Source organism: Heloderma suspectum, chromosome 2, assembly GCF_057233095.1.
Source record: "Heloderma suspectum isolate Gila_16-S chromosome 2, 16-S_ref, whole genome shotgun sequence".
Taxonomy (NCBI): domain Eukaryota; kingdom Metazoa; phylum Chordata; class Lepidosauria; order Squamata; family Helodermatidae; genus Heloderma; species Heloderma suspectum.
This window is the reverse complement of record NC_139459.1, coordinates 373963657-373985860: the sequence shown is the minus strand read 5'-3', so window position 1 is coordinate 373985860 and position 22204 is coordinate 373963657. Positions and strand designations below refer to the sequence as shown.

The window sequence follows — 22204 nt, the reverse complement described above, 5'->3', positions numbered from 1 at the left end:
AACAATGTGATGTGGCTGCAAAAAAGGCAAATGCTATTTGGGGCTGCATTAATAGAAGTATAGCTTCCAAATAATGTGAAGTACTAGTTTCCCTTTACTCAGCACTGGTTAGACCTCATCTTGAGTACTGTGTCTGGTTCTGGGCACCACACTTTAAGAAGGATGCAGACAAACCGGAAAAGGTTCAGAGGAGGGCAAGGAAGAGCATCAGGGAACTGGAAACAAAACCCTATGAGAGACTGAAAGAACTGAGCATGTTTAGCCTTGAGAAGACTGAGGGGAGATAGGATAGCGCTCTTCAAGTACATGAAAGGCTGTCACGGAAAGGAAGGCCAGGATCTCTTCTCGATCATCCTGGAGTGCAGGACACGGAATAATGGGCTCAAGTTGCAGGAAGCCAGATTCCGGCTGAACATCAGGAAAAACTTCCTGACAGAGCAATACGACAATGGAACCAATGACCCAGGGAGGTGGTGGGCTCTGCCACACGGCTGGACAGCCATCTGTCAGGGATCCTCTGACTTGGATTCCTGCACTGAGCAGGGGTTGGACTCGAGGGTCTTATAGGCCCCTTCCAACCCTACTATTCTATGATTCTATGAAGCAAGAAAAGCTGAGTATGCACTACCTAAAACCTGGCTTTTCTTGCTTCCTGTGCCACTCATGGGCCAAATCCGATTTCATCATGAAAAATGTCATCAACCCTGTAAGTGCTGCTGAGCAGATGAGGTTGTCCCCTGCCCACACACATTCCCCTGCTCAGGGAAGTTTACTGGAAGCGCTGAATTAAGCCCCTCTATTTTACCGCACACCTCTCCCCTCTCCTCCAGCGCTGGGGTGAATCCCTGTCCTGGATCTGGAGAACAAGCAAACCTCAGTTCATCCTTCCCAGACCCAATCCTAAACATAATAGTTACCTGGGAGTAAGTCCCCCTGCCCCCTGTGATATTTTACCTCCATGTAAACGTCCATTGGGAAAGACAGGATCCAGCCACACTTTACGGAGCCCCTGCCTGAGACTGAATGGGAGTGAGATTTACTTCTTACTGGGGAGGGAAACTTACTTCTGAGTAAACACTGCTAGAAAGGGGGGTTGCCTTCCCAGAGGCTCTTGGAGACTTCTTACTGGGGGGAGCGAAACTTGCTTCCGAGTAAACAGGCCCAGGGTGCTTTGCAGTTTGCAGGCACCCCTCCCCACTTTTTTCTCCCCTTGGCCAGACTGCATTAGTTAGCCTTCTTGGTTCCTAAATACTAGCCTCTGAGTAAGCCATTCACAGCCACATCCCCAGAGAGCTGGTGGCTCCAATTTTGGTGGGTTTCAGCTAGAGCTCTGAAGGAGCTATCCAAAGTGCTGAATCTATTTTGGGGAGAGGGCTCAGCACCTTGGATGGCTCCTTTAGAGTTCTGGCTGGTTCTGACAGAAACCCGGAATGCCTCCACGGCCCCATTGAGACCAGAGCCACCAGCCTCTGCTGGATTGTTGCTCGGCCTTTGAGGGGTTAAATGAAGAGAAGATGGATTCCTAGAGAAGACGGAAACTGGGGCAAGGGGAGGAGGAAAGGGGGGTGCCCCAGAGCAAATGCACCCCCCCATTCTGCCCTGTCAGTGCTCCTTGGAGAGCAGCTGGAGACTGATGGGCTGAGCAGGTCCCTGCTTCAACCCAGAGCCAGCCACAATAAGGAGCTGAAGTCCATCCAGGTCCCATCTGTCTCTTTGGCCATGTTGGAGGCTGCCTTGGAGCCCAGACTGAAGTTGGAAGAGCAAGGCCTCAGCTGGCCCAGAAGCTAGAAAATCCCTCCACCGCCACCCCTGCAGTCGCATCCTGGCTGGGGGCTGCGGGGAAACTCTGGGAAAGAACAGTGCAGAGGATCCTGCGTGAAGAGATGCGCAGCTCCGCTGTGCAGCACCTGCGCTTCCGGCGGTTCTGCTACCAGGAGGCCGAGGGGCCCCGAGAGGTCTGCAGCCGGCTCCACGACCTTTGCCGTCAGTGGCTGAAACCAGAGTGACACACCAAGGCTCAGATCCTGGACTTTTTGATCCTGGAGAAATTCCTGGCTGTCCTGCCCCCGGAGATGGAATGCTGGGTGAGGGAATGTGGAGCAGAAACCTGTTCCCAAGCGGTGGCCCTGGCAGAACGTCTCCTCTTGAAGCAATCAGAGCAGCAGGTGAGAGCGTTTTTTCCTCTTGGTTCCCAGGTGGCCAAGAGTAGCGCTGGCTGACGCATTTCGGGATGGCGTGGCTGTAGCAGGGGCGCCCGTGCGTCTTATATTATTAACACAACCAGTGTTGTGTAGTGGTTAGTGTTGGATTGGGGAGACCCGGATTCAAGTCCCCATGAAGCCATGAAGCTCACTGGGTGACTTTGGGCCAGTCACTGACTCTCAGCCTAACCTACCTCCCAGGGTTGCTGTGAGGATAAAGTGCAGAGAAGCAGGAAGATCATATACGCTGCCCTTGGCCTCCTCAGGGGAAAAGGCGGGATATAAATTTAAGAAATAAATTAACTAATAACACACTGCTTCAGCACATCTGTGCATTTTTCATGTGCATGCTTACACTCCCAGTGGATATTTCCTCCACCCAGGAAATAATCGTGTGCGTCCTCATCCCACTTCAGGGATGTGCCTTTTGCCTTCCCCACCCAGAGGGGAAGTTCTCCTCCTCTCGCCTTTGGATTTGGGTGAAGGGAACCCTCAGAGCTTCTGGTGCAGGTGAGAAGAAAATGGAAGGCAAGAAAATGAGGAGTGGGCAGGAAGCCCCCAAATGGATGGCGGGCAGGCTCAAAGCCCAGCCAGCAACAGCACATAGTCATGCTATGGAAGTCTCTACCCCAAAATGTAGTGATGGCCACCAACTTGGAGAGCTTTAAAAGGGGATCAGACAAATTCCTGGAGGAGAAAGCTACCAATGGCTACTAGTCTTCATGGCTCTATGCCACCCCCAGGATCAGAGGCAGTATGCCTATGTACACCAGTTGCTGGGGAACATGGGTGGGAGGGTGCTGTTCCACTCACATCCTATTTCAGTGTTTCCCACAGACAGCTGGTTGTCCACTGTGGGAACAGAATGTTGGACTAGATAGGGCTTTGGTTCTATCTATCTATCTATCTATCTATCTATCTATCAATCATGTTTTTTATTTATTCATTTATTTTATTACTGCATTTTTATCCCACTTTTCAGATAATTAGTGTCTCCCAGAGGGGCTCATGTGAATTAAAAAAAGGGACAGAGACAGAGCCTGCCATCCGGCTTACACACTACAAAGACTTGGCACACAAGGAAAGGGGGAGTGGAGGGAGAAGGAAGAGGAGGGCAATCAGTTCTTTAAGGTGGTGAGCTATTCGCAGGCACTGAAAGGCACTTCAGGCCTGGCTGATCTTCCCTTGCTGGGGTTCAATAGAATCATAGAATCATAGAATAGTAGGGTTGGAAGGGGCCTACAAGGCCATCGAGTCCAACCCCCTGCTCAATGCAGGAATCCAAGTCAGAGCATCCCTGACAGATGGCTGTCCAGCCTCATCTTGAATGCCTCCAGTGTGGAAGAGCCCACCACCTCCCCAGGTAATTGGTTCCATTGTCGTATTGCTCTTACAGTCAGGACATTTTTCCTGATGTTCAGCCGGAATCTGGCTTCCTGTAACTTGAGCCCATTATTCCGTGTCCTGCACTCTGGGATGATCAAGAAGAGATCCTGGCCTTCTACTCTGTGACAACCTTTCAAGTCCTTGAAGAGTGCTATCATCTCTCCCCTCAGTCTTCTCTTCTCAAGGCTAAACATGCCCACTTCTTTCAGTCTCTCTTCATAGGGCTTTGTTTCCAGTACCCTGATCATCTTTGTTGCCCTCCTCTGAACCCTCTCCAGTTTGTCTGCATCCTTCTTAAAGTGTGGTGCCCAGAACTGGACACAGTACTCCAGATGAGGCCTAACCAGTGCTGAGTAGAGGGGAACTAGTACTTCCCGGGATTTGGAAGCTATGCTTCTATTAATGCAGCCCAAAAGAGCATTTGCCTTTTTTGCAGCCACATCACATTGTTGGCTCATATTCAGCTTGTGATCGACAACCATTCCAAGATCCTTCTCACTTGTAGTGTGGTTGAGCCACGTATCCCCCATCTTGTAACTGTGCATTTGGTTTCTTTTTCCTAGGTGCAGAACTTGGCATTTATCCCTATTCAATGTCATTCTGTTGTTTTCTGCCCAGCGCTCCAGTCTATCCAGATCACTTTGAATTTTGTTTCTGTCTTCCAAAGTATTAGCTATCCCGCCCAATTTTGTGTCATCTGCAAATCTGATCAGCATTCCCTGCTCTTCCTCCTCCAAGTCATTCATAAAATGTTGAAGAGCACTGGGCCCAGGACTGAGCCCTGCGGTACCTCACTCGTTACCTCTCCCCAGTTTGAGAGGGTCCCATTGATAAGCACTCTTTGAGTCCGATTCTGTAGCCAACTGTGGATCCACCGGATCGTTGTTTCATCTAGCCCACTTTGAGCTAGTTTGCTCATCAGGATATCATGGGGCACTTTGTCGAAAGCTTTGCTGAAGTCGAGGTATATGATGTCTACAGCATTCCCACGGTCTACAAGGGAGGTTACTTGATCAAAAAATGAGATCAGATTTGTCTGGCAGGACTTGTTTTTGACAAATCCATGTTGGCTTCGAGTAATCACGGCATTGTTGTCAAGGTGCTTCCAGATGGATTGCTTTATCATCTGCTCCAGAATTTTCCCAGGGATTGATGTCAGACTGACTGGTCTGTAGTTCCCAGGTTCCTCCTTTTTACCCTTTTTGAAGATAGGGACAACGTTAGCCATCCTCCAGTCATCTGGCACTTCCCCCGTCCTCCATGATTTCTCAAAGAGAATAGACAGCGGTTCTGAGAGTTCTTCTGCCAGTTCCTTTATTACTCTAGGATGCAGTTCATGGAGATTTGAACATTCAAATTAATGATTCAAAGTAATGAGGTGTTCCTTGACCATATGCCTATCGATCTCAAGCTGCAATTCTGCCCCTTCAGCCTGTACTTCGCCTTTGCCAGGGGGGTCATAGACCCTCTTTTGGGAGAAGACTGAGCCAAAGTAGGAATTGAGCACCTCTGCCTTTTCTTTGTCATCTGTTATCGTTTTGCCATCCTTATTTCATAGCTGAACCACCCTTTCTTTCCTCTGCCTTTTACTATGCACGTAGCTGAAGAAAGCCTTTTTGTTGTTTTTAGCATCCCTTGCTAACCTCAGCTCATGCTCAGCTTTAGCCTTCCTGACGCCATCCCTGCAATTCTGTGCTACCTGCCTGTACTCTTCCTTTGTTACTTGGCCTTCTTTCCACTTCCTATATGTGTCCTTTTTTGTTTTCAGGTCATCCCTAAGCTTTTTGTGAAGCCACATTGGCTTCTTCTGTTGTCTTCCACCTTTTCTTCTTGTTGGAATTGTTTGTGATTGTGCCTTGAGAATTTCCTTTTTTAAAAGCTCCCACCCATCTCGGACTCCTTTTCTCGTTAGCGTCGCTTGCCATGGGACCTTCCTGATCATTGTTCTGAGTTTATGAAAACCAGCTTTCCTAAAATCCAGGGTACGCATTTGACTACACTCAGCTTTTGCTTCCCTTAGAACCAAGAACTCAAGTACAACATGGTCGCTTTCCCCCAGAGTTCCTGTAACTACTACTTTATCCACTAAGTCATCTCTGTTGGTTAGGATCAAGTCAAGGATAGCCGATCCTCTAGTTCCTTCCTCTACTTTCTGTAGGAGGAAGTTATCCGCCACACAAGTCAGGAATTTCCTGGAGGGGCCATGTTTTGCAGAATTTGTCTCCCAACAAATATCGGGGAAATTGAAGTCCCCCATTACTACTACATCATGCTTCCTTAAAACATTGGCTATTTGCTTTGCAAAAGTTTCATCCTTGTCTTCTCCTTGATTGGGTGGCCGGTAGTAGACTCCGACCACCAGGTTCCTTTTATTCTTTGCTCCATTTATTTCAACCCAGATGCTCTCGATGGGGCTACCAAGCTCCTCCTCCTGTATTTCTGTGCAGAGATATGTATTTTTCACATACAGTGCAACCCCACCTCCCTTTCTGTTCCTCCTGTTCTTTTTGAACAAGTTATATCCTTCAATTGCTGTATTCCAGTCATGAGAGTCATCCCACCAAGTCTCAGTTATACCTATCAAGTCATAATTTCCCTCCTGTATTAAAAGTTCAAGTTCGTTCTGTTTGTTTCCCATACTCTGGGCATTAGTATATAGACATCGAAGACCATGTGCTTCATCGTCTGGCTTTCTTCCTACATGTGTCCGAAGACTATTATTGGGCGCTATCAGAGCTGTTCTCTTCATTGCAGTGCATGTGCCTGTCAGGGTGGACACTGAGCCCATGGAGTCCCAGAGTAGTTCTGATTCTGAGGAAGAGCAGTCGCTCCTGGGAGAGGAGCACGCTCCTCTTTCCCAGGGCCAAAAGCTGACGGAGATTCCTCCCACCAGCATTCCTAGTTAGATAGCAGTCCAGGGAGTAACAGAGCGCAGATAGCAGACTTGGTGGACGCGCGACACAGACACAGAGAGTGGCACCAGATGGAAGGCGCGGAAAGGAGGCGTAGTGCCCAGTTGGCGCGCAAACAACGGCTGCGCCCAGAGGATCCAAGGGAAAATGGGAGGGACTCTCCCTAGTCCTTAAGTTCAGGGGTCTGCCAGTAATTCCCTTTCAAACGGGGACCAACTGTTCCAACTTAGGGCATAGGTACTGTGCTGCTCAGATCTAGTTGCAAACGGTATAGTTGTTAAGTTATAAAAGAAGAATAAAGCTTTGAAAGGAATCCCTTTGTCTGTGTCTGGACTTGGCTACTAGATTAGACTGAGAGAGGCCTCCAAGGAGCCCTTGACAGCGCCTACGTCCATTGTTACCCCCAACATTACATCTCCCTTCCCCGTAGGATTCAGTTTAAAGCCCTCCTGATGAAGTTCTTCATGCTGTGGCCAAACACATTCTTCCCAGCCTTTGTGAGGTGCAACCCGTCCCTAGCCAGCAGCCCATCTTCCAGGAAGTATAGCCCGTGGTTCCAGAATCCAAATCTCTCTCATCGGCACCACCTTCGTAGCCAGTCATTCACCCGGAGTATTTTTCGTTCCCTTTCTATCCCCCTTCTAACTACTGGAAGGATGGATGAGAAAACTATCTGGGCCCCAAAGTTCTTGAGTTTCCTTCCCAAAGCTTCAAAGTCTGACGTGATCTCTTCGTAGCTCCGCTTGGCGGTATCATTTGTTCCCACATGGATGAGAAGAAAGGGATACCTGTCAGGGCTTTATGAGTACAGGCAACCTTTCAGTCACGTCTCTAATCTGTCCTCCCGGGAGACAACATACCTGGTGAGTCCACGGGTCTCCGCGACATACTTGGGTCTTGATCCCACGCAGCAAGGAGTCTCCCACTACTACCACCCTTCTCTTCTTCTTGTTGTAGGCCTGGGTTTCATCGCCTCTGTTTGACTGACCTTCAGCCTCTTGCTCACTCTCATGTAGGTTCCCCTGTGATTCTTCCTCTGCAGGCTGTCCTCCAGTCTCATCCTCAAGTACCTGGAATCGGTTCCACAGCTCCACTGCTTCCACTGGTGCAGAGTGGCGTCTAGTTCTTCTTCTCCTAACTGTCACCCTTTTCCAAGGAGTATCCTCTACTCCATTTTTCTTCACCTCAGCATTTCCCACTGCCTCATCTTGCTGTTGCTCTTCAAGCTTCTGGTCTTCCCTTTGCTGCTGCAGTTCCCCCATTCTGTCCAAGAACTCTTCGTGTTCTCTTATTCCCCGGAGGGTCGACAGTCGCCGCTCCAGTCCACTTACTTTTTCTTCCAGCAGCGTGATCAACTTGCACTTGTTGCAGGTGTAGGCCAAGTTGTTCTCAGGCAAGGAAACAAACGTTGCACACACCTTGCAGGTCACCACCACTGGAGAGTCTTGTCCTTCCATAGCCTCTTCTCCCTTTTTGTGTCTAGCTTTGTGATTGTTCTAGACTAGCCTGTGCCTGCTCCTCTACTCAGTAGAGGTTAAAAGCAGAGTCCCACTGGTGTGGAAGTGTGTGTTACAAGACAAATAAATGGAAAAAAGTTAGTTAAAAAAATAAAAAATAAAAATAATTTTAAAAAATGTTAAAAAAAATGTTAGGGGCCTCCCCCTTGACCTCCCCTGCCGAACTCCCCTGGCCAACTCCTGTTTGCTCCCCCTATTCGCCCGCTCTCTGGGAGCTTGCTTGCTTCTGTAGTCCCTGGACCAGCTGGAGCAGCTTGCTCTGCTCTGCTCTGCTCAGCTGGGAGGCAGGAAACAGACCGAAGTTTCCCGCCCACTCAGCTGCTGGGCCACACACCCCCAATTCAGTTGGAGCTCTCAGAAGCACCCGGTGAGCTCACAGCCACTCAGAAGGATAAAGGGCAGCCCCCTGGGCTTCCTGCAGCCCACTTACCTCTTAGCCTCTGTCTCCTTTGCCTCCTTTGTCTCTTCACCACTGCAACTCCCCTGGCCAACTCCTGTTTGCTCCCCCTGTTCGCTCGCTCTCTGGGAGCTTGCTTGCTTCTGTGGTCCCTGGACCAGCTGGAGCAGCTTGCTCTGCTCTGCTCTGCTCAGCTGGGAGGCGGGAAAACCTCCCAGCTGAGGGTTCCTGCTTGACTGGCAATTGTTGGCTCTTGTTCCTTTGGCCTTTGGAGGGGGCCAGAGCGTTCTTTCTCCTTACTTCTGCAGTGGCTGTTCTTAATTGGAAAGAGAAGACAAGGAAGCATCTGGGCAGAGGGGACTGGGAAAAGCAAGCCACAATCCACTCCCACCCTCCATCCTCCCCTTTCACCCCCAGGAGATGTTCTGTGCAGCTGATCCATCCCAGACCTGTTGTTGTGATTAACAAAGTCTCTAAAGTTTTCTTGCAACCGAGGAAGCGGACTCTAGTCCACAAAAGCTTCTCCTATAATTAGTGAATTAGTGTCTCTGAGGTGAGACAAAACACGCTGTTGTTTTTGCTGCACAGGCTAGTAAGGCCAACTCTCTTAATGTTTTTTAAGTGCTGTACAAAGATTAAAAAGCAACACAGTCCCTGCTGGAAGACTTACCATCTAATAAACATAATGCAAAGGGACAAGGGGTGGGAGAGATGGGAAGGAATACGCCGTTAATCTGCGTTGTGTGTGTTCATTCTTTCTTGTAAAATGATTTCTTTCTGTGTAGAGGCTGTTCTGGCCAGGAGGTTTAAAAGGTTAGCCCAGGAAACGAAAACTTAAGGGTCAGGGGAAAAGAAACCTAGTGATTATGAGAAACAGAAACTTAGCAAAACTTGACTGCCCTTCTGATTGGCCAAGAGGTTGCAATTAAAATAAAGACGGGCTAAAAATAATTTAAATACATACATTAATAAAAATATAAATAGGATATATAACCAGTGAAGCTGGCAGGCAGATAAGGGTGCCTTTGGGGGAATTCAAGAGAGAGAGAAAGCTAGAAATCGGAAGAAGCCAGGACAGAGAGTGTTGCAGGGGACCTAGACTCCAGGGACTGAAGAAGCTGAGCTGAAAGCTAGGAGGTTGGAAGCTGCATTGTCAAAAGACTAGGGTGACTTGGAATTGTTTTGTTATTAGATCTTGCTTTAGGTAGAAAAGCAGTCCAGGATAGGCTTAGATATATGGCATTTCCCCCATGTCATTTTCATATCCTAACTGCTCTTACCGTTAATGGCGAAAGTTGTTGTAAAATCTGGTGTGCTTTTAAAAGGAATATTATTACAGTAACTGTTAACTTTTCAAAATCTGTATGGAAATCTAAAATTGTTGGTTGAACTTTGTTTTGCTGCCTACTTACCTTACAGTATTTGCCATTCATACAAGAAAGGAGCCACTCACCAAATGGAATTTGACTGTAAAATATCTTCCTGCCTGAAGAGGGTTAAAGTAGTTCATTTATTTAAAAAAAAAAAATCTTGTTGGCTTTTCAGGGCTTGGCTTCCTCACTCATTTGGTCAACCTTTGCATTGAAACAGAATCTGGCCAAAGAGAAAAGTGTTCATTCAGCTATCTTGGAGACTGCCTCAGTGCACAGATCCAAGATGGAAGAGCAAGACCCAGCTGGCTTGGAAGCTAGAAAAGCCCCTCATAGCATTCAGACTGGGAGCAGCGGAGACTTCTGGGAAAGAAATGTGCAGAGGATTCTGGGTGAGGACACCCTAAGCTCAGATGTGCAGCAGTTCAGGCAGTTCCACAGACCCCGGGAAGTTTACAGCCAACTCCGCTGTCTTTGGTATCGGTGGCTGAATCCAGACACACACACAAAGACTCAGATTCTGGACCTGGTGATCCTGGAACAATTCCTCACTGTCCTTCCCCCGGAGATAGAGAGCTGGGTCAGGGAATGTGAAGCGGAGACCTGTTCCCAGGCGGTGGCCCTGGCAGAAGGTTTCCTCCTGAGCCAGGCCGAGGGCAAGAAGCCGGAAGAGGAGCAGGTGAGAGCGTTTCATCCTGTTCGCTCCCAGGGGCTGAGAACGGTGACGGCTGGTGAATTTTGGAATTGCTGTAGCTGAAACAGGGGTGGATCCGTGTTCTGTGTAGGTCACATGCCGCATCAGTACAGCTCCGCATTTTTCTTGTTCCCGTTCACACTTTTAGGAACGCCATCATTCCTAAAACGCCCAGTGAATAACCACTGCCATTCCTACCCCAGATCAGTGGTCAACTCCACCAGAACCGAGTAGAGTGGTATTTGGAAAAGGAATCACATGATAAGAATTTTCTTTCTACTGGCAGCTTCACACTTCCACTAGGCCTGGCCTAGAAACATCACCCAATGGCAGTGATCCTAACAGAAATATGACTCCTGTAAGGACCACAGGGACTAGTGGGGAGGATAGAACATGCGTGAAGGCAGTGCGGTGTAGTGGTCAGGGTGCTGGACTGGGACTTGGAGACCTGGGTTCTAGTCTCCACTCGGCCATGAAGCTCACTGGGTGACGCTGGGCCTGCCACTGACCCTCTGCCTGACCTACCTCACAGGGCTGTTGTGAGGATAAAATGGAAAGGAGGATCATGTAAGCTGCCTTGGGTTCCCTGCAAGAAAAAACAAGGCAGGACAGAAATGTCTTAAGAAATAAAATAAATAAACAAAAGCTGCCAATAGACAGCAAGGCCTCATCACACTAATCTCGGTGTCAGCAGCACATCGCTATCATTGTTCGAGTTTACTTAAAATAGGTTTAAGTATTAAAAAAATACTTCTAAAAAAGATCAAACCTTTACCCCTCCAGGCCGTAGTCCAACAGAGAGACAGCAGAGACAGGAGAAAAACAAAAATTTTGGTTTAGCCCAAGGGTGGACAACTTGTGGCCATTGGACTACAACTCCCATAACCCTTCCTGCCTCCCTCTCCATGCTGGAGTCAGAAAGAGAGGCAGCATAGCAGCAAGGAAAACAAAACCTTTGGTTAACACAGTGGATGTTAATATAAGGCTCTTAGAGCCCAATCCTTTGCATGTTTACACAAAAAAGGCCTACAACTCCCACCATGCCGCAGCCAGCATCTGTGGCTGGCTGGGGGATGTTGGGAGTTGTAGGCCTTTTTTTCTGTAGCCAGCTGGGGGGATGCTGGGAGTGGTAGGCCCTTTTTCCTGTGGCTGGCTGGGGGATGCTGGGAGTTGCAGGCCTTTTTTCTGTGGCTGGTTCGGGGGGATGCTAGGAGTGGTAGGCCTTTTTTCCTGCGGCTGGCTGGAAAGTTGCAGGCCTTTTTTTCTGTGGCCAGCTGGGGATGCTGGAAGTTGAAGGCCTTTTTTCTGTGGCTGGTTCGGGGGGATGCTGGGACTTGCAGGCCTTTTTTTCTGTGGCCAGCTGGGGGGATGCTGGGAGTGGTAGGCCTTTTTCTGTCTAAACATGCATAGGATTGTGCCCTGAGATGGCATTTTCCTATTTATTGGTTGTCAAGGGACGCACAGTCCCACAGTCCAAAAATCGAGGTGCCCCCCTGGACTGGGAAGACTTCCAAGGGGAGCCTAAACATCCCCACCGATTGCCCAGCTCTTGCTGGAAATCATCCAAGGTGGGGAACGGTCCATCCCACACCCCGGCCTTGTCCTGCACCATTTTTCTTCTAATCCCGTTCCCTCTTTCCTCCCTGGGATCCGCCCTGGTCTTCCAGGAGTCAGAAAAGTTTCCCAAAGTGGCCACTGATTTCCCTGAAGCAGAAAAGTCTCCATGGAAGCCCGCAAGATCGCTTCTTGGTTGTGATGGAGCAGAAAGAGCTTCAGTGCAACTGGATCAGGTAGGAAGAATGATCACTGGATTGCTGAGAAAGGGGGAAACCTGGATGTCTCTTTACTGTTTCTTTTCCTTTACTTCCAATCAAAGCTGCCCACGAAAGAGGCTGCAGATGCCCTCTGTGCAGAGGCCTTGTCTTTCCATTGCCATAGGAACATAGGGAGCTGCCTTATACTGAGGGTTGGCCCATCTAGCCTGGTATTGCCAGCTCTTCTGCATGCAAAGCATGTGCTCTCCCACTGAGCTACAGCCCCTCTCCAACGAAAGGGTTTTTTTTTCTAAGCTTAATTACCATGTGGAGTGGGAATTGGGGGGGGACCCTGCCCCCCCAAACTCCGATCCCCCTGGAAATCCCCCTCCCCCCACATAGTAGCTAACCTTAGGAAAAACCTCCCATTGGCATCAATGGGGAAAAAGTCTAAGCTTAACTGCAGGGGCATTGTAGCACGTGGGCGGGGGGGGGGGGGTTAACCTTTCTCTCCCCAGCTGCAATCCACCTTGAAAATTGCCCTCTGCATAGCAATTAAATGGAGGGGAGGAAAAGGTCCATTGGCACCAATACATACGTAGAGCTCTGAGGAATAGATTGGGGACCTTGGGAACTAGATCTGAGGTCAAGGTCCCATGGCCCCAGGTCTAGCAGCGCCCCCACCCGCATGAAAGTTTAAAGAGGGCAGCACCCATCCACCTCACCATAATGGTCTTCTCTGGATGTGCTTAGCAGGGGAAGTAGTGTTACATTAATTGTAAGGGGGAGACGTTTTCTTCTCTTTTAGGGTCTGGTGACCTTCGAGGAGCTGGCTGTGCATTTCACCCAGGTGGAGTGGGCCCTACTGGACCCAGACCAAAGGGCCTTGCACAGGGAAGTCATGGAAGAGAATCTTGGGATCGTGGTCTCTCTGGGTAAGCTTCTTTCCTTTGGTTGATAAAATTAGTTTCCATGCGATAACCCCCCCCCCCCCCAATGTAGGCTCTTTTTGCACTCTTGCTACATTTCAGCCCCCTGGGTCCTCTTCATTCAGCCTTGGTGGCTTCTAGGGCCTCCTCTGAGGAAGTTCTTAGCTGACAGACTTTTGTCAAAGCCACAGTAGAAGTTGTCAAGCTTTGATGTAAGGGGCTGCTTCCTCTCACTTGCTTCTGGAGAAAGGACGCTCCAAGGCTCCAATCTCATATGCATCCTTAGGAACATCAGAAATTCCCTGTTGGATCAGGCCAAAAGTCCATCCGGCCTAGCATCCTACTTCTAGCAGGGGTCAGCGAGATGCCTTCCAGAAGCTCAAAAGCAAGACAGGAAAACGTAAACCCCTTCGTGCCGTTGTTTCTGAGCAACTTGTATTCGTAGGCCTCCTGCCTTTGAAGAGCTTGGTGGGATGTTCTTACATGGATTTGAACCCTTAAGATTTGCACTTCCTTCCCAGATGGGAAGTCCCTTCCCTGTGCTGGATCAGAGCCAAGAACGGGCTTCTCAGGAACACTTGCTTTATACCAAGTCAGATCATTGGTTCATTTTGCCCAGTATTGTTTACACTGACAGGCTCTCCAGAGTTTCAGACAAGGAATCTTTCCCAGCCCTGGATACCCGAACCTGAATCGTCGACATGGAAAGCACCCCCTCTGTCACTGAGCTAGAGGCTTCTTCCTTGTGACGGCTTCCCTCTTGACATTTTGAACAAATCTGGGCAAGCGCTGGCCCCGTTTCATCACTAGACTGAGGACGATAGGCTCAGAGATACTGACCGTCCTGTTCCGTCAGGGCTTGAGGCTCGCAGAGGAAATGGATGTGGTCAGACCGAGCCTCTTCCAGGCAGGCCAAGTCAGGTCATATTTCTTAAGCAGAAATCAGGGAAGCCAGGACGGTGGACAGCTCACAGTGAGGCCTGCTGGCTGCAGCCCTCCCTCTTGCTGCAGTTATAGAGAGGTGTTGTTCTAGCACAGAGCCGAAGACACCTGAAACCTTATACAGTATGTGCTGACATGCTCTGGAGGAGGTGGCTGTATTTTTTGGAAATATTTTGGAAATATTTTGAAAATAGTTTTTTAGAAGTATCTTTTTAATACTTGAAAAGTATTTTGCATCTGTTGACTTCTGCAAGGTCGTGGAATTGGGGGTGCTGTTTAGGAGTCATCATCTGAGTCCAAGGACAACTGTAGAACCATGTCTTGTAGTTGAGAGGGTGCAAGCAACAGGGCTGGAGGTTCTCCCCTGGTTAGGGCTGTCTGTTGCTGCGGAATCGGGCCCTTTTGGGGCGCAATGGACGCAGGCAAGCACCCAACTCAGCTTGTGTTTGCGGGCTTTTCGCAAAATCTGGGAACATTTTCCGTAAAAAAAAAGTAAATGGAAATGTGCGCAAATTGTGGGACGCAATTTGCATGACTTATGCAAATTGCGGCTGTGATTTGTTTATAGTAATCTTTTTATTGTGAATAATCTTTTTATTGTGATTTTTTTTCACAAATTCCAAAGGAAAAAAGAAAAAGGGGAAAAAAGACAAGAAATTGCATGCGTAGAAACGTCAATGTTTCAGTAATGTAACATTCTAACCCCCCGCTCCCCCGGAGATTATGCGTACGTTCCAAGAAAAGCAGACCAAATATCCATATATTTATCCATTCACGAGTGGTGCCTATGTACCACCTGTTCAAATGTTCATAGTGCTGTTAGGTCCTCAGGCCATTGTATTATAGGAGGTGAACAGTTATCCTTCCAATGTAGTAATGTCTTTTGGTTGTCAAAAGGGGTTAGACTTTACACAAATTATGGCCGAAATCGTAAATTGTCCTGCAATTTACACACATTTCTATTTACGTAAATTTTTTACAAACGGAAATATCTACGAGCTGGACCAACTGGAGGAGAAGGCTGTCAAGGTTACTAGTCCTCATGGCTGTGTGCTTCCTCTAGCACCAGAGGCAGTGAGCCTGTGTACACCAGTTGTTGAGGAACATGGGTGGGAGGGTGCTGTGGCACTCATGTCCTGCTTGTGGGTTTCCTGTGGGCAGCTGGGTTGGGCACTGCGTAGACAGAATGCTGGACTAGATGGACCCTTGGTGTGACCCAGCAGGGCTCTTCTTACGTTCTTATGTTCTTATTTCTTTATTTACAATATTTATATACCGCTCCACATCAAAAGATTTTGGAGTGGTGAACAACAAAGATAAAAGAATTAAATTCCATATTAAAACAATTACAACATTTTAAAAGAAACAAATTTTGAATGTAATCAACCACGGCTGGTCACTCAAGGAAGGCCTGTCATAATAACAATGTCTTCAGGAGGCATCGAATGCAACACGACATTGGTGCCTGCCTGACCTCTGAAGGCAGGGAGTTCCACAGGAAGGGGCCACCACACTGAAGGCCCTTTTCCTGGTGGACTCCAGCCAGGCCATGGGTCCATGTGGAACCAGTTATGACTTGATGCAGATCGAGTCTGGCTAGCTTGTGGTGAAATGGGCCAAAGTCTGGGACAGAGGTGGAGGGGAGCTGATGAAAGCTCAGTGAGCTCCACCACTACCCCAGACTTACTTCACATCCTTGACATCCCAAACCCTGTGTGGAACAGTCTGTATCCCATCCCTCTCTGACGCTTCCTCGGGGTATTTCAGGACCATGGAGTCAGGTGCCATAACACTAGCATAACCCAAAAACTTTCATAGCCAAGAACTAACCCTCCGTGATTTCAATCCAACACTTTACACAACACCAGTTCCCAGTTAATCTCAATCAAAGTGGTCCGTTTAATACATGGCAAAACTCTTCTCCTTCTTTTCCATACTATCACTTAGAACAGCTGACCATGGTGTTAGTTCTTTGATTTCTGGCTTCCTTTTGGTTTTGAGTACTCACTAATTGTCTCTCATCTTTCCAGGAGGTGATGGGCAAGAGAGTGAGAATGAAGAAGAACCACAAAGAGTGATGTTGGAAAGAGTCAGACGTAAAGAAGAGGAAGAACAGAAAACAAAAAATGAAGCACAACAGAAGAGGAGGAGAAAATCCTCTGATTCTCAGGGTGACCACATCTGTGAAATCCCAATCCAACAAAAATCAGACACAGAAAGGAGTCAGTGCCTTGTGTGTGGGGAAAAGCTTCAGTTGTCCATCGAGCCTTATTGATCACTGGGAAATCCACACAGTGGAGAAACCATTTCAATGCTCGGACTGTAAGAAGATCTTCAGTGATAAGTCGACCCTTAAAAAACATCTGAGAATTCACACAGGGGAGAAACCATTTCAATGCTTCGAGTGTGAAAAGAGCTTTAATAGGAAAGACATTCTTGTTTCACATCAAAAAATTCACGCAGGAGAAAAACCATATAAATGCTTGGAATGTGGCAAGAGCACAAGCCTCACATACCATCAGCGACTTCATACAGGTGAAAAACCATATATGTGCTTGGAATGTGGAAACAGCTTCAATAGAAGCTCCAGCCTTACTGCACATCAACGAATCCATACAGGGGAGAAACCATTTCTGTGCTTGGAGCGTGGGAAGAGTTTTAGTTTGACCTCAAGCCTCACTGCTCATCAAAGAAATCACACAGGGGAGAAACCATATACATGCTTGGAGTGTGGAAAGAGGTTTGCTGATAGCTCAGGCCTCACTTCCCATCAAAGAATGCACACAGGGGAGAAACCATTTAAATGGAAAGAGCTTCAGTAAAAGCACCAACCTTACTTCACACAAAAGAATTCACACAGGGGAGAAACCATTTCAATGCCTGGAATGTGGAAACAGCTTCACTCGAAGCACCAGCCTTACTTCACATCAGAGAATTCACACTGGGGAGAAACCATTTAAGTGTCTGGAATGTGGAAAGAGCTTTCATTTGACTTCAAGCCTCACCTCTCACAATAGACTTCACACCGGGGAGAAACTGTACACATGCTTGGAGTGTGGAAAGAAGTTTAGTCATAGCAAAAGCCTCACTTCACATCAACGACTTCACACGGGGGAGAAACCGTTTAAATGCTCGGAATGTGGAAAGTGCTTTAATAGGAGAGATGCCCTCCTTTCACATAAAAAAATTCACATGGCAGAAAAACCATATAAATGCTTGGAATGTGGCAAGAGCTTTATTTTGACCAAATACCTCAGTAAACATTAAAGATTGCACACCGGAGAGAAACCATATAAATGCTTGGAGTGTGGGGAAAGGTTCATCGATAGCAAAAGCCTTGCTTACCATCAAAGAACTCATACGGGAGTGAAACCATACAAATGCCTGGAATGTGGAAAGAGCTTCCATCAGAGTTCAGACCTTACATCCCATCGAACTGTCCATACGGGGGAGGAACCCTATACATGCTTCGAGTGTGGGAAAATGTTTAGTCATAGCAAAAGCCTCACTTACCATCAACGATGTCACACAGGGATGAAGCCTTATAAATGCTTGGAGTGTGGAAAGAGCTTCCGTGAGAGCACTGGCCTTAAATCACATCAAAGCATCCACACAGGGGTGAAACCATACACATGCTTAGAGTGTGATAAGAGTTTCAAAAGTAGGAAATCCCTCACGTCCCATAAACAACTGCACACAGGAGAGACCATATAAGTGCTTGGAGTGTGAAAAGAGCTTTATTCAGAAAAGATACCCTGCTACAAACAAATGAAAAAAACTCTCTTGCTATGCTCTCTCTTTCTCCCTTTCCTAAGTTTAGAAGTGGGAGGCTTTTACATCTCTGATAGTATTTTGCTTTTGTTTATTGCTGTTGTAGCAATAGTAAGTTATATTTTTTAGCTGTAATATATTATTGTACTCTTTTTTTCCATTATGTTTTACTGTTTTATCTTTTGTGTACAGTGCTCCGAAATCTGTTCCAGATGTGGAGCAGTATGTAAATATTGTAAATAAATAAATAATGTTTGTAAGCCATGTTAGGAATACTTTAGTGGGTGGTGTATAAGTGTTGAAAATGAATACGTCTTTCCTCCCTGACTTTTTTTCCCCCAAAGGATCTTACGTACTTTGGAATGCTCCTGTCCATCATGTTGAGCTCCTTATGAGCTTTCCGAAAGGGACTGGCCAGTACAGACACGTTAACAGTTATATTAAATGCCATCCCTCCAGCTTGTGCCAACGGTGGACCATTCTGCCCTGCTACTCGGCTGAGGCTCAGATATCTTGATGTGTTTGGTAACATCTGGCACACCCGTTGTGAGTCTTCCAGCCTGTACCTCTTTAGCTATAAGGCAGAAATGGCCAGCATTTTGTACAAGAAGAACTGAAGTTCCGCCAAACAATGATTTTTTCCCCTTCTTTGAGAGTCTGTTAAAATGTTGCAACTGCTGGCAGGGATGGAATGGGTGCCAGTGGGTGGGAGAGAGGCAGAGAAAAGAGGACATGGGGCTGAAACAGGTTGTAAACCAGGGGTGCAGAACCTTTTTCAGACTGAGGGCCAAACTCAGTGCCGTAGAAGCTCTCAGGGGCTGCATCCCAGCGGTGGGCGGGGGCAAAGGCAAAGCAGTCCAGGCCAAGCAGACCAGCATATTGTCACTTGAAGCGCTTCCTGCCAGTAACTGAGCCTTCAAAGAGGAAATTCAACTTCTTAGAATTGTGGGGGGACTGCACAAAAGTTTCGAAACCACCAAATAAACTGGGCCAAGAGAAGGGGATGGCCTTCTGGGGAACAGTGGAAGCTGCCTTATACTGAGTCCATCTGGCCCAGTACTGTGGACACAAACTAGCAGCCAATGTCCTGGGATTATTTTCCAGTTTTGAGAATGGGGAAACAGGAGGGAAATTAACCCAGGGACAGTAACATCACACTCCCCCTTCCATAACGTTCTTCCTTGGAGGCAGGGAGCGCAGCCTCCCAGTGGCCCTTGGCTCTCTGGCTGATGTATGAGGCCCAAATCTGCAGTCCCAAGGAATTGTCCGTTGGAGCTCTGTGTTGCTTCTTAGACAGGGAGTGCTGCAATCTTGCAATTCTCCATCTCCACAGCAAAGGCAAAGGTGGGGCATTACTGAGCTGGGATTGGCCACCTCGCAGCAAGTTCTAAGAACTTATGTACTGGTAATATAACGTCGCCAGGTAAAAGAACACAAGCAGGGCCTTCTCAGTGGTGGTGCCCCCCTCTGGAATGTCCTCCCACGTGCGGCTTGAGAGGGAGAAGCTGTGGCAAGTTTCAAATGCCCCTTGAAAGCATACACGCACAGGCTTTCCCTGACCTGTAATGGATTATGCCACTGCCCTGTTTTTGTAAAATATGAAGCGGTCTGGAAGTATTACAAATAAAGACTGTCACATATTTACTATGCCAACAGGTGTGAGGGTAGTTAGAATCATGGAATAGTAGGGTTGGAAGGGGCCTTCAAGGCCATCGAGTCCAACCCCCTGCTCAGTGCAGGAATCCAAGTCAGAGCATCCCTGACAGATGGCTGTCCAGCCTCATCTTGAAGGCCTCCAGTGTGGGAGAGCCCACCACCTCCCCAGGTAATTGGTTCCATTGTTGTATTGCTCTTACAGTCAGGATGTTTTTCCTGATGTTCAGCTGGAATTGGGCTTCCTGTAACTTCAGCCCATTATTCCGTGTCCTGCACTCTGGGATGATCAAGAAGAGATCCTGGCCTTCTTCTCTGTGACAACCTTTCAAGTCCTTGAAGAGTGCTGTCATCTCTCAGTCTTGTCTTCTCAAGGCTAAACATGCCCAGTTCTTTCAGTCTCTCTTCATAGGGCTTTGTTTCCAGTCCCCTGATCATCTTTGTTGCCCTCCTCTGAACCCTCTCCAGTTTGTCTGCATCCTTCTTAAAGTGTGGTGCCCAGAACTGGACACAGTACTCCAGATGAGGCCTAACCAGTGCTGAGTAGAGGGGAACTAGTACTTCCTGGGATTTGGAAGCTATGCTTCTATTAATGCAGCCCAGAAGAGCATTTGCGTTTTTTGCAGCCACATCACATTGTTGGCTCATATTCAGCTTGTGATCGACAACCATTCCAAGATCCTTCTCGCTTGTAGTGTGGTTGAGCCACGTATCCCCCATCTTGTAACTGTGCATTTGGTTTCTTTTTCCTAGGTGCAGAACTTGGCATTTATCCCTATTCAATGTCATTCTGTTGTTTTCTGCCCAGCACTCCAGTCTATCCAGATCACTTTGAATTTTGTTTCTGTCTTCCAAAGTATTAGCTATCCCGCCCAATTTTGTGTCATCTGCATATTTGATCAGCATTCCCTGCACCTCCTCCTCCAAGTCATTAATAAAAATGTTGAAGAGCACTGGGCCCAGGACTGAGCCCTGCGGTACCCCGCTCGTTACCTCTCCCCAGTTTGAGAGGGTCCCATTGATAAGCACTCTTTGGCATTGTTGTCAAGGTGCTTCCAGATGGATTGCTTTATCATCTGCTCCAGAATGTTCCCAGGGACTGATGTCAGACTGACTGGTCTGTAGTTCCCAGGTTCCTCCTTTTTACCCTTTTTGAAGATAGGGACAACGTTAGCCCTCCTCCAGTCATCTGGCACTTCCCCCGTCCTCCATGATTTCTCAAAGAGAATAGACAGCGGTTCTGAGAGTTCTTCTGCCAGTTCCTTTATTACTCTAGGATGCAGTTCATCTGGCCCTGGAGATTTGAACTCATTCAAAGTCATGAGGTGTTCCTTGACCATATGCCTATCGATCTCAAGCTGCAATCCTGCCCCTTCAGCCTGTACTTCGCCTTTGCCAGGGGGGTCATAGACCCTCTTTTGGGAGAAGACTGAGCCAAAGTAGGAATTGAGCACCTCTGCCTTTTCTTTGTCATCTGTTATCGTTTTGCCATCCTTATTTAATAGCTGAACCACCCTTTCTTTCCTCTGCCTTTTACTATGCACGTAGCTGAAGAAAGCCTTTTTGTTGTTTTTAGCATCCCTTGCTAACCTCAGCTCATGCTCAGCTTTTGCCTTCCTGACGACATCCCTGCAATTCTGTGCTACCTGCCTGTACACTTCCTTTGTTACTTGGCCTTCTTTCCACTTCCTATATGTGTCCTTTTTTGTTTTCAGGTCATCCCTAAGCTTTTTGTGAAGCCACATTGGCTTCTTCTGTTGTCTTCCACCTTTTCTTCTTGTTGGAATTGTTTGTGATTGTGCCTTGAGAATTTCCTTTTTTAAAAGCTCCCACCCATCTTGGACTCCTTTTCTCGCTAGCGTCGCTTGCCATGGGACCTTCCTGATCATTGTTCTGAGTGTATTAAAATCAGCTTTCCTAAAATCCAGGGTACGCATTTGACTACACTCAGCTTTTGCTTCCCTTAGAACCAAGAACTCAAGTACAACATGGTCGCTTTCCCCCAGAGTTCCTGTGACTACTACTTTATCCACTAAGTCATCTCTGTTGGTTAGGATCAAGTCAAGGATAGCTGATCCTCTAGTTCCTTCCTCTAGTTGTTCAAACCCTCGACGTGTAGTATCCTCCAGGGTTCACAACAGAGAGTGTTTATTTGTGGAACAATGAAAACCAGTTCACAATAACCTGAAGTCTGGAGTGAATGCCAGCAGAACTAGTAAAATCCCAAACTCATTCCTGCCCAGCAAGTCTCCCTGCTACCCTCCGCCCTTTCCAGTGGGCTGGATCCAAGATGAGAAGGCAGAACCCATGTCTACCGCTCTGGGTTCAATCGAAAGACTTGCACAGCTTGTAGACATGATCTCCTTTCTGTCTGAAATTCTTGCCCTATTTGTGCACTAGCCCATAATCCCCCCACCCATTTCCCCACTTACTCCCAATCACCTCATGCTTTCTGTGAAAGCAGCTTATTATGCTGGCTCCCAACCGTGAATGGGATTTGACCAAGGTCCAGATTGGATGGCTGGACTCAGGGAAGCAACCCTCACCCAACCCCACATGCTGTCCTGCTTCCACTGCAGGGACTCTTTGGGCACTTCCAGTCGAGGCTTTTCATGTGCCATTGCCCCCTGCTGCGCTCATGGGAGTCCAGAGATCGCCGTCCCCTCGTGATCCTCCCG

General features: G+C 47.8%; 1 pseudogene across 1 annotated transcript; it reads left to right on the top strand.

Moving 5' to 3' along the window:
* The first annotated feature begins 10019 nt into the window (after window positions 1–10019).
* On the top strand, window positions 10020–18490 carry LOC146356164 (uncharacterized; annotated as a pseudogene). The gene is made up of 6 exons (XR_014787124.1): window positions 10020–10462; window positions 12145–12267; window positions 13040–13166; window positions 16133–16842; window positions 16916–17949; window positions 18333–18490. The product of XR_014787124.1 is annotated as an uncharacterized LOC146356164 (transcript).
* Window positions 18491–22204: the final 3714 nt, after the last annotated feature.